At 42.6% G+C, this 16,930-nt stretch overlaps 1 protein-coding gene across 1 annotated transcript in view; it reads right to left on the bottom strand.

The window, feature by feature from the left end:
- Positions 1 to 16,930, bottom strand: part of SLIT3 (slit guidance ligand 3) — a 651,942-nt gene that overhangs the window by 75,691 nt on the left and 559,321 nt on the right. The window lies entirely within an intron of this gene.

The raw sequence follows: 16,930 nt of genomic DNA, 5'->3' as shown, positions 1-16,930 counted from the left end.
TCTTAACACATTAAAATACTTGAAATTACATCAAGTATTTTCTCAGATCACAGAAGAGTAAGGCTAGAAATCAATACCAAGACAAACTTTTGAAACTATCCAAATACACGGAAATTAAACGGCATGCTCTTGAACAACCACTGGCTCAACAAAGAAATTAAAATGAAAATTTTTAAAAATCCAAATGAATGAAAATGAAAAAACAACATACTTGAATCTATGGGATACAGCAAAAGCAGTGCTAAGAGGGAAATTAATAGCATTGAATGCCTACATCACAAAGGTAGAAAGATCACAAATTAACAACTTAACATCACACCCCAAGAAACTAGAAAAAGAAGAACAAAAAAACCCAAAGTTAACAGAAGAAGAGAAATAACAAAGATCATGGTGAGACTAAGGATTCTAGTATGAACAACGAAACAGAAAAGAAATAACAAAAATCAGAGCAGAACTAAATGAAATGGGGACCAAAAGAACAATACAAAAGATTAACAAAAGAAAAAGTTGGTTCTTCAAAAAGATAAACAAAATTGATAAATCACTAGCTAAACTAACCAAGAAGAGGGAAGATCCAAATAAATACAATCAGAAATGAAAAAGGAGACATTACAAATGATATTTCAGAAATACAAAAGATCTTCAGACTATTATGAACAACTATACAATCACAAACTAGAAAATCTAGAACAAATGGATAAATTCCTGGAAGCATGCAACCTCCTGAAATTGAAACAGGAATGGTAGAACTTTTGAACAGTAGACTCCTAATAAGTAGAGAGACTGAATCAGTAATACAAAATATTCCCCCCTAAACTGCCACCAAAAAGCCCAGGACCACAAATCCAAAGAGGGATTCATAGCTGAATTCTAACAAGCACACAAAAAACTAATATTAATCCTCCTGAAACTATTTCAAAAAATTGAGGAGAAGGTAATTCTCCCTTACTCATTCTATGAGGTCAGTATCACCCTAATACCAAAACCAGACAAGGACACAATGAAAAAAGAAAACTACAGGCTAATATCCTGGATGGACATAGGCATAAAAATTCTCAAAAAAAATACTAGCAAATTGAATTCAACAGCACATCAAAGAGATAATAGACCATGATCAGGTGAGATTTATTCCAGGAATGAAAGGATGCTTCAATATACACAAATCAATAAATGTGATGCATCACATAAACAGAAATAAGGACAAAAACCATATGATCATCTTAATAGATGCAGAATAATCATTTGATAAAATTCAGCATCCCTTCATGATATAATTTAGCAAACTATGCATACAAGGAACATACCTCAAATAATAAAGGCTATATACAACTAACTCACAGCCAACATCATCCTTGAAAAAAGTTGAAAGAATTCCCTCTAAGAATTGGAACAAGACAAGAACACCCACTTTTACCACTCTTAACGTAGTATTGGAAGTCCTCACAAGTGCAACCAGCGAAGAGAAAACAAGGCATCCAGATTGGAAAAGAGGAAGTCAAATATTTCTGCTGATGATATAATCTTATATCTAGAAAATAGACGCTAAATATTTGACCAAAAAACTCTTAGACTTAATAAATGAATTCAGTAAAGTTTCAGGCTACAAAATGAATGTTTAGAAATCAGTAGCATTCCTAAACACCAATAACTATCTAGTCAAGGACCAAATTAAGAAGGCAATCCCACTTAAAATAGCTAAGACAAGGACAAAAACAAAAACAGAAACAAAAACAAAACCCTAGGAATATATTTCACCAAGGAGGTGAAAGATGTCTATCAGGAGAACTACAAAACACTGCTGAAAGAAATTGTACACAACACAAACAAATGGAAAAGCATCCCATGCTCATGGATTTGAAGAACTAATGTTAAAATGACCATACTGCCCAAAGCAATCTACAGATTCATTGCAATCCCTACCAAATGACCAACATCATTTTTCACAGAATTAGAAAAAAAATCCTAAAATTCATATGGAACCAAAAAAGAGCCCAAATAGCCCAAAGCAATCCTGAGCAAAAAGAACAAAGCTGGAGGCATCGTATTACCTGACTTCAAATTATATTACAAGGCCATAGTAACCAAAACAGCACAGTACTGGTATAAAAATGGACACATAAATCAATGGTACAGAACAGAGAACCCAGAAATAAAGTCACATTCCTACAACTAACTGATCTTCAACAAAGTCAAAAATATACACTGGGGAAATGACACCCTATTCAGTAAATGGTGCTGGGAAAATTGGATAGCCATATGCTGAAGAATGAAACTGGACCCATACTTTTCACCATATAAAAAAAAAATAACTCACAATGAATTCAAGGCCCAAATGTAAAACATGCAAATATAAAAATCCTAGAAGAAAACCTAGGAAAAACTCTTTTGGCCATTGGCCTAGGCAAAGGATTTATGACTAAGTCCTCAAAAGCAAATGCAGTAAAAACAAAAATATAAAAATGGGACTTAAACTAAAAAGCTTCTGCACAGCAAAAGAAACAACAGTAAACAGACAACCTGCAGGATGTGAAAAATATTTTTAAAGTATGTCTAAGCAAAGGTCTAATGTCCAGAATCTATAAGGAACTTGACAAGAAAAACAGAAACCATTAAAAAGTGGGCAACAAGGTTATTTATAGATTCAATGCCATCCCCATCAAGCTACCAATGAGTTTCTTCACAGAATTGGAAAAAACTGCTTTAAAGTTCATATGGAACCAAAAAAGAGCCCGCATTGCCAAGACAATCCTAAGTCAAAAGGACAAAGCTGGAGGCGTCACGCTACCTGACTTCAAACTATACTACAAGGCTACAGTAACCAAAACAGCATGGTACTGGTACCAAAACAGAGATATAGACCAATGGAACAGAACAGAGTCCTCAGAAATAATACCACACATCTACAGCCATCTGATCTTTGACAAACCTGACAAAAACAAGAAGTGGGGAAAGGAATCCCTATTTAATAAATGGTGCTGGGAAAATTGGCTAGCCATAAGTAGAAAGCTGAAACTGGATCCTTTCCTTACCCCTTATACGAAGATTAATTCAAGATGGATTAGAGACTTAAATGTTAGACCTAATACCATAAAAACCCTAGAAGAAAATCTAGGTAGTACCATTCAGGACATAGGCATGGGCAAGGACTTCATGTCTAAAACACCAAAAGCAACAGCAGCAAAAGCCAAAATTGACAAATGGGATCTAATTAAACTAAAGAGCTTTTGCACAGCAAAAGAAACTACCATCAGAGTGAACAGGCAACCTACAGAATGGGAGAAAATTTTTGCAACCTACTCATCTGACAAAGGGCTAATATCCAGAATCTACAAAGAACTCAAACAAATATACAAGAAAAAAACAAACAACCCCATCAAAAAGTGGGGAAAGGATATGAACAGACATTTCTCAAAAGACGACATTCATACAGCCAACAGACACATGAAAAAATGCTCATCATCACTCGCCATCAGAGAAATGCAAATCAAAACCACAATGAGATACCATCTCACACCAGTTAGAATGGCAATCATTAAGAAGTCAGGAAACAACAGGTGTTGGAGAGGATGTGGAGAAATAGGAACACTTTTACACTGTTGGTGAGATTGTAAACTAGTTCAACCATTATGGAAAACAGTATGGCAATTCCTCAAGGATCTAGAACTAGATGTACCATATGACCCAGCCATCCCACTACTGGGTATATACCCAAAGGATTATAAATTATTCTACTACAAAGACACATGCACACGTATGTTTATTGCGGCACTATTCACAATAGCAAAGACTTGGAATCAACCCAAATGTCCATCTGTGACAGACTGGATTAAGAAAATGTGGCACATATACACCATGGAATACTATGCAGCCATAAAAAAGGATGAGTTTGCGTCCTTTGTAGGGACATGGATGCAGCTGGAAACCATCATTCTTAGCAAACTATCACAAGAAGAGAAAACCAAACACCGCATGTTCTCACTCATAGGTGGGAACTGAACAATGAGATCACTTGGACTCGGGAAGGGGAACATCACACACTGGGGCCTATCATGGGGAGCGGGGAGGAGGGAGGGATTGCATTGGGGAGTTATACATGATATAAATGATGAATTGATGGGTGCTGACGAGTTGATGGGTGCAGCACACCAACATGGCATAAGTATACATATGTAACAAACCTGCACGTTATGCACATGTACCCTAGAACTTAAAGTATAATTAAAAAATAAAAATAAAAAAATAAAAAAAAAAAGTGGGCAAAGGACATGAATAAACATTTCTCAAAAACACACATACAGTTAGTCCAACATATGAAAAATGCTCATCACCAATCATCAGAAAAATGCAAATCAGAACCACAATGAGATACCATCTCATACCAGCAGAATGACCATTATTAAAAAGTCTAAAAACCACAGATTTTTGGTGAGAATGTGGAGAAAAAGGAATGCCCATATGCTGTTGGTAGGAATGTAAATTGGCACAACCTTTATGGAAAACAGTATGGTGATTTCTCAAAGAACTAAAAATGGAACTACCATTTGATCCAGCAATGCCACTACTGGGTAAACACCCAAAGAGAAATAAATATTACATCCAAAAGACACCTGCACTTGTATGTGTATCACAGCACTATTCATAATAGTGAAGATATGGAATCAACCTCAACATCCATCAACAGAGGACTGGATAAAGAAAATGTAGTGTATACTCATGGACACAGGGAGGGGAACAACACACACCGTGGCCTGTTGAGGGTTGGGGGGCAAGGGAAGGGAGAGCATTAGGACGAATACCTAACGCATGCAGAGCTTAAAACCTAGATGATGGGTTGATAGGCGCAGCAAACCACCATGGCACATGTAAACCTGCATAACAAACCTGCACATTCTGCACATGTATCCCGGAACTTAAAATAAAAAAAAATTAAAAAAAAGAAGACGTGGAATATCTATATACATGGAATACTACTCAGCCATAAATAAGAATGAAATCCTGTCTTTTGCAGCAATGTGTATGGAACTGGAGGCCATTATCCTCAGTAAAATGACTCAGAAACAGAAAGTCAAATACTACATGTTCTCGCTTATGAGTGGGGGCTTGACAATGGGTACACATGGACATACCAAGTAGAATAATGGACACTGGAGACTACAAAAGGTGGGAGGGTGGTGAGGGCTGAAAAACTACCTGTCGGGCACAATGTTCAGTATTTGGGTAATGGGTACACTAAAAGCCCAGACTTTACCACAACACAATACATGCATATAAGAAACCTGTACTTGTACCTCCTAAGTATATTGTTTAAAAAGTCAACTGACTGTAGATATTAATTGCATTTACAAAATACCTTCACAGCGACATCTAGACCAAGTGTGTGATCAAACCACCGGGCACCACAGCCTACCCAGTTGAGACAGGAAATTAACTGTTAGAGCCCTGCCTCCTGTCTTCAGTTCATCTTTTATCAGACTTTCCCTTGACCTCTGGTTCCAACTCCACTGGCCTTAACCTTCCTAAAATGCCCCATCCCTTCTGGTGGGGGGCAGGTCTTTGTACGCATTAGTTTCTCTTCTCCCTCCTTGCTGGGTTAACTCCTACAGATGCATGGATCTCAGCTCCAGCATTACTTCTCCAATATCAGCTTCCACACCTACCAGTGATATTACAGATTCCCAAAGCATTGGCTGTCTTTTCATCACAGCATTTGACCCCCATGGTGACATCTTCCGTGTGATTCTGTGATTAATGTCAGCAGAACCATATCTGCTTGGCTCACCACAGCATTCTTGCACTCTGCCTGGCAACAGCAGATGCTCAGGAAACGTCATCTGTGTGATGAAAACCCCTAAACTCCTCAGGGAGAGCTGCGTTTGGCACGATGGAGCCAAGCAGAAGTTGCTTTCAGTGCAGAATGTCTCCAGCGACCTGGCAGCACAGCTCAGAAGACTCAGAATCAAAGCTCTCACATCAGAAATGCAGATGCAGTGGTGGGGAGAGCTCTCTTTGTAGCAAGCCCTTCATGAAAACTCTGAACTCCAAAGGTGTCTGTAGCCTATAGCCCAGGCTCCCAGAGGGACCCTTTCAGGAGACTGCCTTCTTGGCCTACCAGCCTTAGAACTGCCGGAGTGTTTCTGGCAGGTCAACCTTTGCATTTGACCTGCATTCAAATGCTCTGTTTCAGCCCCAGTGCAAACACACAAGGACACATCTGCCTTGCATGAAACTCCACACAGATCTCTGTGAATGGGTGTTCCCCATTCCTGTTTGGAGCTTTGTGGTGCTGACTGATGCCCCATAAAGAACTCAGACCAGCTGAATGTCCATGGAGAAGGAGGGAAGCCACCTGCCCAGAGACTCCACTCCAGGCCAGAATTTCCACTGGAGTGCTGGAGTGATGTGGGGGCAGCTCAGGGGGCAGGCAGCTGAGGCTCACATCCTGACTCTACTATCTAACAGCTGTGTGACCTTGGGCAAGGTAATTAACCTCTTTGAGCTTACATTTAGTCACCTGTAAAATGAACCTTATAATAATCACCACCTTGATGTAATTCTGAGGATTAAATGAGAGTCTCTGTGAACAGTTCTCAGAGCAGTACCTGGCACACTGGTGGCCAACACATTTTAAATATACATACACACACACACATACAGACAGATGGATACAAATATGCATGCATGCACGCACACACACACATGCGCGCGTACACACACACACACATCTCCATCCAATAATACATGTAGCTTATTGAAAGATTATGTTCCTCTTGCTGTTCATTCTCTTCTTCTTCCAGGGTAGTATTTCTAAAATGAGAATCGGATCATGCCACTTAAAATTCTTCCTGGATTCCTGCATTTCTCTTGGAGGCAGCTCTCCCTATACCTACAGGAACTTACATACCCCTCCCCAAGCTTTCAGCACACATCACCGTCTTTGTCATCCTATTTGCTCCATCTCACAGCCTTCGTGGTTTCTCGAATTTAAGATCTTTCCCCCTTAAGGTCTTCATAAAACATGTTCTTTCTACTCTGTTTCCCTCCTTTACTTTCCTGGGAAATCCCCCTCTATTCCGTGTGTAAAATGCCCGATATTCTGGTCAGCTTTCTTACTGCCTTTCTCCCCTACTCTAAGTTTCCGAGAAAGGGGATCTTATCTGTTATGGTAGCCACTGTATCTTCAGCTGCTACCACTGTGTTTGGCACAATGAACTCAATGAACGGATGAGTGAAGGGAGCCTTCTCGGCTCTCGGCCTGTGCTCAGGCCGCCCACGGCCCCTCCCACAGATGGCTGTGACTCTCCAATAGTATGAAGTGTCCTCTACTGGTGCCATCTGCTGAGGTCTTCTCTGGGCTAGGGCCTGTGCCAGGACTCGTAAGTGCTGCTGTGCCCAGAGCTGGCCCACCCTCCAAAGATGTGATCAACCCCTCCAGCTAGCTGGAGGCACATTTCAGTTTCTCTCCCTGGGCCAGGGAATGTCAAGGATGTAGTCAGCGCTGGGCAGTTGTTCTATTAAGTGCTCTGGGGAGGGGGGGATATAGAAGGCAGCAGGCTCTTCTTGGGCAGCAGCTGGCCTTGCTACAGAAGGCCCAGCTGTCAGGATGGACACGGCCAGAACCACTGACAGGTACCTATAGCCTCATGGCAGGGGTCCTGGGCTTGCCTTCTCCCTGCTGCAATGCAGATGTCAATTTTCAAGAGGACCCATGTAAGTCCCCAGCAAGCCAGGCCACTGGGCAGAACACATAGGGACTTGGGTTTCTGCCACAGGGAGAACTTGGGGTCAGATGGAGCTGGGCTTGAGTCTATACTCTGCTGCTTATTGGCAGTGTGATCTTCAAAAATTATTCAACCTTCAGTAGCTCTGGTTATCTCATCTGCAAAATGGGAATAATGACACTTGCCTTGAAGAGTTGTTAGCAGGCTGAAATGAGATTACCTATTAAGAAAACCCAGCACAGCACCTGGTACACAGTAAATGCTCTAGAAATGGTGGCTGTGGTGGTTTGCAGCATAGACAGGACATTCTTGCTTGCTTTCTTAAAGGCCATGTGGGCAGAATTTCCTGGATTGCCCCCTTTCCAGAGCACATACTGCCTGAGCCACTCCCTTGTGCTTGTCACCTGCTGCATCGCACTCCCCCTTCTCCTGCCTGCATGTCTCCCCCAGTAAAACTATGGATGAGGACCAAGCACCACTGAGCTTTCTGGACCCCAAACCTCCATCCCCTAACTCATTGGAACCCACACAGTGCCAGGTCAGGTCCTTCTTGCTTCTTCACCCAGTGCATTCTTGCCATCACCTCTTGCCACACTCACTCTCAGAGAGTTGCATCGCAGCCCTGTGCCCTCCTACCTCCTGGTTGAGCCCCATCCCTTTCCTGTCTCCTGTCAGTGCTATGTGTGCACGCGCGCGCGCGCACACACACACACACACACATATGCATATGTACACTGCCAGACTGCTTCCCATGATGTTCTCAGACCTTACATCCAAATACAAATCCCTTCTTCCAATAGTTGTGCCTGGGGGGAGCTATGTCATCCTTGCCCCCTCCTCTCCTTGGGTTATCAAGTTATAGGACAACAAATCCATGTTCATGGTCCTTAGACCAAAAATGTGTCTAAACATCGTGGATATTAACCAGGGGTGGATATGGGGGAACGCTGTTCACCAGCACCGGATTCTGAATTTCTTCTCTAGCCCTTATGAAGATGTAGGTTTTGCAGAGTTTGTTTCCAGAACCAGGAAACCTGATGTTTGTAAACATTTCCATAAATGGAAGCAAGCAGATTTTTAGGTTTCAGTTCTAAAATAGTGAGGTAAGCTTGAATTTAAAAGGACACCTGCACAGCAATCATTGTACTTTCTGAAGGCAGTGAGGCCCTGCCTTTGCAGACAGTATTCCAGTGACTTTGAGGGCTGAGATGTCCTGTATTTGCTTCTGTCCTGCTTTCCATAAGATTCTGTAAGCTTGCCTTTTAAATTGGGAACTTCGTGCTGACTTAGAGCAGTTCTCTCTCTCTATCCGTTGCCCGCCAATGTGTAATGACCAGAGTGGTTCTCAAAGGGTCATCCATAGACCCCTGGGGGTCCCTGAGGCTTTTTCGGGGGTCTATGAGGCCAAAACTATACTTACATAAGGTTAGAATGTTATTTTCCTTTTGCCCTGTGTTGACATTTGCACTGATGGTACAAAATTAGTGGAGGGTAAAACTGCTGGCACCTCAGCACAAATCAGGACATCACTACCAAACGAAACCAGTGGTCACTGTATTCTTCACCTCTGTGCGCTTGCAGGTTTTACAAAAACCAGGAAGGCCCTTGATGAAGTATCAAGAATTATTGTTTGTATTAACGTTCAACTCTTGAGCACACCTTCCTTTAATGTTCCATAGGATAAAATGGAAGATGTGTATACGCAGCACGTTGGTTGTCTAGAAAAAAGTACCTGTGTAATTGAGTTGCAAACTGAACTAGCTGGTTTTTACATTTTTTCATGGAACACTGTTTTTACCTAAAAGAAGGACTGGCAAACTCATTGCTCAGACATGGCTATTTAGTAGATAATTTCTTGAAAATGAACAAAGTAAGCCCATCACTTAAAAAAAAGCAACTCACAGTATTTGTCGCCAATGATAAATTCGTGCTTCCAAGTAAAAATTAAAATTTTGGAAAACTTTTCACTGCCACATTGAGCTTAACAACCTTTCCTCACTTAAAGACTTTTCTGATGAGATCAGCGGTGATATCAAAGGACATTATTTAAAAAATGTATAATGAAATGTGTTAGCATTTGGAAGATCTGCATAACTCAGTGAACCGACATTTTCCCATTGACCAACACATGATGTTACAAGACTGTGCACAGGGAAAGTTCCATTCAAAGTGTAAGATAGATTGGTAGGGTTAATGTAACAGAGGACCGAAGGTTCACTGGTACGGGGGCAGGTTCCAAACTACAGTAGCCTTTAAGAAAATGCCACTTGTTGAGCTTTGGTCTTTATCAAAGAACACCCATAATTATCTGAAAAGGCTATTAAAGTATTCCTCTCTTTTTCTTTCCTTCTTCCTTTTTTTTTTTTTTTTTTTGAGACAGAATCTCACTCTGTTATACAGGATGGAGTGTAATGGCACGATATCAGCTCACCATAACCTCCGCCTCCCGGCTTCAAGCGATTCTCCTGCCTCAGCCTCCCAAGTAGCTGGGATTACAGGCACCCAACACCATGTCTGGCTAATTTTGTATTTTTAGTAGAGACGGGGTTTCTCCATTTTGGTCAGGCTGGTCTCAAACTCCCAACCTCAGCTGATCCACCCACCTTGGCCTCCCAAAGTACTGGGATTACAGGCGTGAGCCACTGCGCCTGGCTCCTCCCTTTTTCAAATACATTTCTGTGTGAAGCCAGATTTCTTATACTTCACCCAAAAAACATACCACAACAAAGTGAATGGTGAAGCAGATATGAAAATCAAGCTGTCTTCTAGGAAGCTAGATATCAAAGAGATTTGCAAAAATATAAAACAATGAAACTCCTCTCACCTGCATTTCTTTTGGTTTGTCTTAAAAATGTGCTTTTTACATAAACATGTCATGGGTATATAACAGCTACTTTGAAATGGAATTAATGCATATTTTAACATTTTCTTAGTGTTAGTTTCTAATATGATCAATATCAATAACTATAACCCACATAAACACAGGTTCTTGGAGTCCTGGATGCTTTTGAAAAGCAAAGAGGAGTCCTGAGACCTAAACATTTAAGAACCTTTGTTGGAATGGGCATGAGCACAGGATTTGGGGTCAAAGAGGGCAAGTGGTACTGTAGCCCTGCTTCAAAGAGCACTTGCAAGACTGAATGTGGGAATGAGGCTCCGTTTGGCTTGACTCACCCAGGGTAGAATTGAGAGGAGACTGTGAGAGAAAGGCCAGTGAGGGTTTGCAGAGGGCTGACTGGAGAAAAAAAATCACCTCCTGCTTGGATGGCATTGCTGGGGTCTTGCATGCTTGCAACAGACTCTCACACCCTGCCCTTTAGAGAAATGCTGGGCAACTTTGTTTTTGCTTCTTCTCAGTGAATTAAACTTAATTTTGTTTTGTAAGCTGGCAGCTCTGCCTGAGATAACTAACGATGCCTGAGGGAGCTGGAAAGCTTGCATTGGAAACCCTGGATCTGGACTCAGCCAATGTCCCTGAACCAGAGGCTCCCAGCCATAATTCTCCGGGTCTGCCAGCTTTCACTTTCTTTGACACTCATTCTCCTGCTTACCCCCCACCCTCCACCCCAGGAAGACGGTTTGGGGACAGAAGTGAGGGCCGCCTTCCTCAGTGCACTTTGGAAGCCACGTCTGGCCGAGGGGAAGTGATACCATTTCCAAAGCAGAAAATCAGGTCTCCTCCCAAAGTGCTGAAGTTTACTTTATAATTGCATCCAATTATCGTTGTTATTTCAGTTTCCGTTCCACGAGCTTTGGGAAAAAGTATTCACGGGCTATCGTCATGGCATTTCTGTCCTTTGACATGTGTCACTTGGCACTCAATTGGCCCAGGAAGGAGAGTATAACTGGGTCATTCTCTGCAGCCCCATCCCATGGCACAGCCCGGTCCAAGGGAAGGGCAGGAAGCTCACTGCATGCGGGGGCATTTGTGTACACAGAACTTCAAGGGCATGACGCCAGCTCAAACCCACGCTGGACATGAACTTTTTAGCAACTTTGAAGACCCCCCTTCCTTCCCTTGGGCTGGCAGTCCTAGTTTCAGTTTCTCTGAGCATTGGGAAATGCCTGGACCTGAAAGTGAGGTCCAGTTTCTCTGGAGCGTTGGGAAACACACGCAAGAATCCATGTGTGGCTGGCACGGTGGCTCACGCCTGTAATCCCAGCACTCTGGGAGGCCGAGGCGGGCAGATCACGAGGTCAGGAGATCGAGATCATCCTGGTGAACACGGTGAAACCCCATCTCTACTAAAAAATACAAAAAATTAGCTGGGCGTGGTGGCGGGCACCTACAGTCCCAGCTACATGTGAGGCTGAGGTAGGAGAATGGTGTGAACCTGGGAGGAGACCATCCTGGTTAACACAGTGAAACCTCGTCTCTACTAAAAAAAATACAAAAAATTAGCTGGGCATGGTGGCGGGCACCTATAGTCCCAACTACTTGGGAGACTGAGGCAGGAGAATGGTGTGAACCCGGGAGACAGAACTTGCAGTGAGCCGAGATAGCGCCACTGCGCACCAGCCTGGGCCACAGAGTGAGACTCGGTCTCAAAAAAAGAAGAAAAGACAGATTCAGAGAGGTTTATTGTTCAAGATCATTTTCTTATTCATCCTTTCCTGGATACCAGCTATGGGTTAGTTGCTGTGCTTAACTCTGAAGAGGGAAGAAAATAGAATGTGAATGAGACACAACTGCTGCCCTCAGGGAGCTTTTGGTCTAGAAGGAGAAGTAAGTAAATAAGCAACTACAATACAGGATGATACCTGAGAGAAGAGCCATGGGGATGCAAGTGAGAGGCACGCAACCCAGTCTCAGCCACCCAAAGCTTTCTGAAAGGAAGGTTAATAATCACCACTGACATTCATCAAACCGTGGCTACGCGCTGCACACAGGGCTAAGTGCTTTGGTTATGTTATCTTAGTCAGCCTCTACCTTGTGAAGGATATACCGCTGTTATCCCCATTTCACAGATCAGTGAATAAAGGCTGAATGAGATGAAGTAACTTGCCCAAAGTGATGCAATCGGTAGGTAGTAAAGTTGGAATTTAAACTCGAGACTATTTGTTTTCAGAATCACTCTTCTTAACTTGTGCTTCCAGGAAGGACTGAGAGTGAGAAACCAGAGGGGGTTACCTAAGTAGGGATGGGAGAGAAGAACATTCTAGGCCGGGAGAATATAAATGTCCTGGACAGAGGCCCTGAAGTCAGCAAAGGCATATCACCGGGGGAATCACAAGAAGCTACAGGTGTGGCTGCAATGTGGCTTCTGGGGACAGGAGTGGGAAGAGATGCTGCTGAGTAGCCCCAAGGCACAGGCAGAACCAAGGCTGGGACTCACCTCTGGGCTCCTAGCCCAGTGCTCTTTCTACCACATTCTACCTGCTTCCCCATCACAGACTAGCATCTGTTTTTATCTGCACCCATTTCAGCCTGGAGGGAGCTGGCCTATGTAAAAATGAGGTGTTTTCTTCCTCACCCAGAGAGGCCTCTGATGGGAATTGAGGAGTGGGGTGAAATGGAAGATGCAGAGAGAAAGGAGACAGGCACCGACCACTCTGCCAAAATGCAGTGTCTCCTCTGCAGTCCTGGAATCAGGTCACAGGACTCACCATGGCCTTTGACATACAAGTTGCGCACTTTCAGGCTTCTACCCTGTGTGGGTAACTCCCAGAGGACTGGCCCCAAAATCCACTCAAAAACATAGAGGAGGAGTCATGACAATGATAACAATCGTCATAGCTGATGTGACTGAGTGCTTCTGAACCCCTGGCATCCAGTCTTTCAATCCTCATGGCTAGCTTATGAAGTGGTATATTAGCTTTCCTCCTGGGCAAAGGGAAGAAAATCAGCTCAAACCACCTTAAGCATAAAGAGAATGTATCAACTCAGATAACTGAAGAATGCACTGGAAGATACCGGGCTCTAGAGCTGGATGCAGGCACTGCAATGATACTGTCAGAATGTGTCTGTAATCCCAGCACTTTGGGAGGCCGAGGTGGGCAGATCCCGTGGTCAAGAGATGGAGACTATCCTGGCCAACAGGGTGAAACACTGTCTCTACTAAAAAAAAAAAAAAAAAAAAAATACAGAAATTAGCTGGGTGTGGTGGCGCGTGCCTGTGCACCCTGGAGGTTCACGCCATGTGCTAGTCTAAGAAACTGGCATGTTCAAGTTCTGTCCCCAGAGGCATTATAGCAGGGTGGATCAAAGAAACACTCCCTGGAGGAGCCTGGGTTGTGTTCTGTCACTTACACCTGAGGGTACTGTGTACCTGGTTTTATTGCACTTTCCTTTATTGCACTTTGTAGATATTGAGTTTTTTAAAAATTGAAGGTTTATGGCAACCCCGCCTCAAGCAAGTCTATCAGTGCCATTTTTCCAACAGCACATGCTGACTTCATGTCTCTGTGTTACATTTTGGTAATTTTCACAATATTTAAAACTTTTTCATTATTATTATACTTTTATGGTGATCTGTGATTAGTGATCTTTGATGTCTCTATTGTAATTGTTTTGGGGCACCATGAACCATGCCCATCAAAGATGATGAATTTAACTGATAAATGTTGTATGTGTTCTGACTGCTCTACCAACTAGCTGTTCCCTGTCTCCCTCTCCTCGGACCTCCCTATTTCTGGAGACACAGTACAATATTGAAATTGAGCCAACTAATAACCCTACAATGGCCTCTAAGTGTCACACATCTCTCACTTCAAATCAAAAGACAGAAATGATGAAGTTTAATGAGGAAGGCATATCAAAATCTAAGACAGATCAAAGCTAGGCCTCTTGGACCAAATAGCCAAGTTGTGAATGTAAATAAAAAGTTCTTAAAGAAAATTAAAAGTGCTAGTCCCATGAACACATGAATGATGAGAATGAGTTATTGCTGATATGCAAAAACTTTTAGCGGTCTGGATAGAAAATCAAACCAGCCACAACATTCCCTTAAGCCAAAGCCCAATCCAAAGCAAGGCCCTAACTCTCCTTAATTCTGTGAAGGCTGAGAGAGGTGAGAAAACTGCAGAAGAAAAGTGTAAAGCTAGCAATAGTTGGTTCATGAGATTTAAGAAAAGAAGACGGCAGAGCGCAATGGCTCATGCCTGTAATCTCAGCAGTCTGGGAGGCCGGGGTGGTGGTAGGGAGTGGATCATGAGGGTCAGGAGATCGAGACCATCCTGGCTAACATGGTTAAACCCCGTCTCTACTAAAAATACAAAAAATTAGCCTGGCTTGGTGGCAGGCGCCTGTAGTACCAGCTACTGGGGAGGCTGAGGCAGGAGAATGGCATGAACCCGGGAGGTGGAGCTTGCAGTGAGTCGAGATTGCGCCACTGCACTCCAGCCTTGGTGACAGAGCGAGACTCCATCTCAAAACAAAACAAAACAGAACAAAAAGAAGCTATCTTCATAAAAGAAAAGTGTAAAGTGAAGCAGCAAGTGCTGACAGAGAAGCTGTAGCAAGTTATCCAGATGATCTAGCTAAGATAATTGATGAAGGTGGCCACACTAAACAACAGATATTCCAAGGAGACAAAAATAGCCTTTTATTGAAAGCATATGCCACCTAAGACTTTCACCGACAGAGAGGAGAAGTCAATGCCTGGTTTCAAAGCTTCAAAGGGCAGGCTGACTCTCTTGTTAGGGGCCACTGCTGATGGTGACTTGAAGTTGAAGTCAATACTCATTCACCATTTGGAAAATCCTAGAGCCTTTACGAATTATGCTAAATCTACTCTGCCTGTGCTCTAGAAATACAGCAACGAAGACTGGATGACGGCACGTCTGTTTACGGCATATTTTGCTGAATATTATAAGCCCATTGTTGAGACCTGCTGCCCAGACATAAAGATTTCTTTCAAAATATTACTGCTCACTGACAATGTACCTGGTCATCTAAGAGCTCTGATGGAGAGGTACACACAGATTAATGTTGTTTTCATTGTCTGCTAACATAACATTCATTCTGCAGCCCATGGATCAAGGAGTAATTTCAACTTTCAAGTCTTATTATTTAATAAATACATTTTATAAGGCCATAACTGCCATAGATGGTGATTCCTCTGATGGATTTGGGCAAAGTAAATTGAAAACCGTTTGGAAAGGTTCTAGATGCCATTTGAACATTTGTGATTCATGGTAGGAGGTCAAAATAGCAATATTAATAGGAGTTTGGAAGAAGTTGATTCCAACCCTATGGATGACCTTGAGGGGTTCAAGACTTCAGTGGAGGAAGTAGCTGCAGATATGGTGAAAATAGTGAGAACTAAAATTAGAAGTGGAGCCTGAAGATGTGACTGAATTGCTGTAATCTCAGGCTAAAACTTGAGCAGATAAGGCATTGCTTCTTACAGATGAGGAAAGAAATTGGTTTCTTGAAATGGAATCTACTTTTGGTGAAGATGCTATGAACGCTGTGGAAATGACAACAAAGGATTTGGAATGTTATATAACCTCAGTTGATAAAGTAGAGCAGGGTTTGAGAGGATTGATTCCAATTTTTTTTTTTTTTTGAGACAGAATCTCACTTTATCGCCTAAGCTGGAGTGCAGTGGTGCAATCTTGGCTCACTGCAACCTCCGCCTCCCAGGTTCAAGGCATTCTCATACCTCAGCCTCCCCCATAGCTGGAATCACAGGTGTGCGCCACCATGGCCCACTAATTTTTGTATTTTTAGTACAGATGGGGTTTCACCGTGTTGGCCAGGCTGGTCTCGAACTTCCGACCTCAAGTGATCCACCTGCCTTGGCCTCCCAAAGTGCAGGGATTTCAGGCATGAGCCACCGCGCCTGGCCTTGACTCCAATTTTAAAAGAACTTCTACTATGGGAAAATGATGTTAAACAGCATTGTGTACTACAGAGAAATCTTTCATGAAGAAAGAGTCCATCGATGTGACAAACCTCACTACTGTCTTATTTTAAGAAATTGCCATAGCCACCCAATGTTTGGCCACCACCCTGATCAGACAGCAGCCATCAACATGAAGACCAGACCCCCCACTAGGAAAAAGATTACAGCTCGCTGGAGGCTCAGGTGATCATTAGCATTTTGTAGCAATAAAGCATTTTTGAATTAAGGTATGTACATTGGTACATTGGTTTTTTTTTCAACACAATGAGATTGCACACTTAATAGACTACGGTATAGTATAAACATAACTTCGATATGCACTGGGAAACCAAAACATTTGTGTGACTTGCTTTATTGCAGTTT

Source organism: Rhinopithecus roxellana, chromosome 3 (assembly GCF_007565055.1).
Source record: "Rhinopithecus roxellana isolate Shanxi Qingling chromosome 3, ASM756505v1, whole genome shotgun sequence".
NCBI classification, from domain to species: Eukaryota; Metazoa; Chordata; class Mammalia; order Primates; family Cercopithecidae; genus Rhinopithecus; species Rhinopithecus roxellana.
Note: the sequence above shows the minus strand (reverse complement) of the source record. Positions and strands in the feature narration are given on the sequence as shown.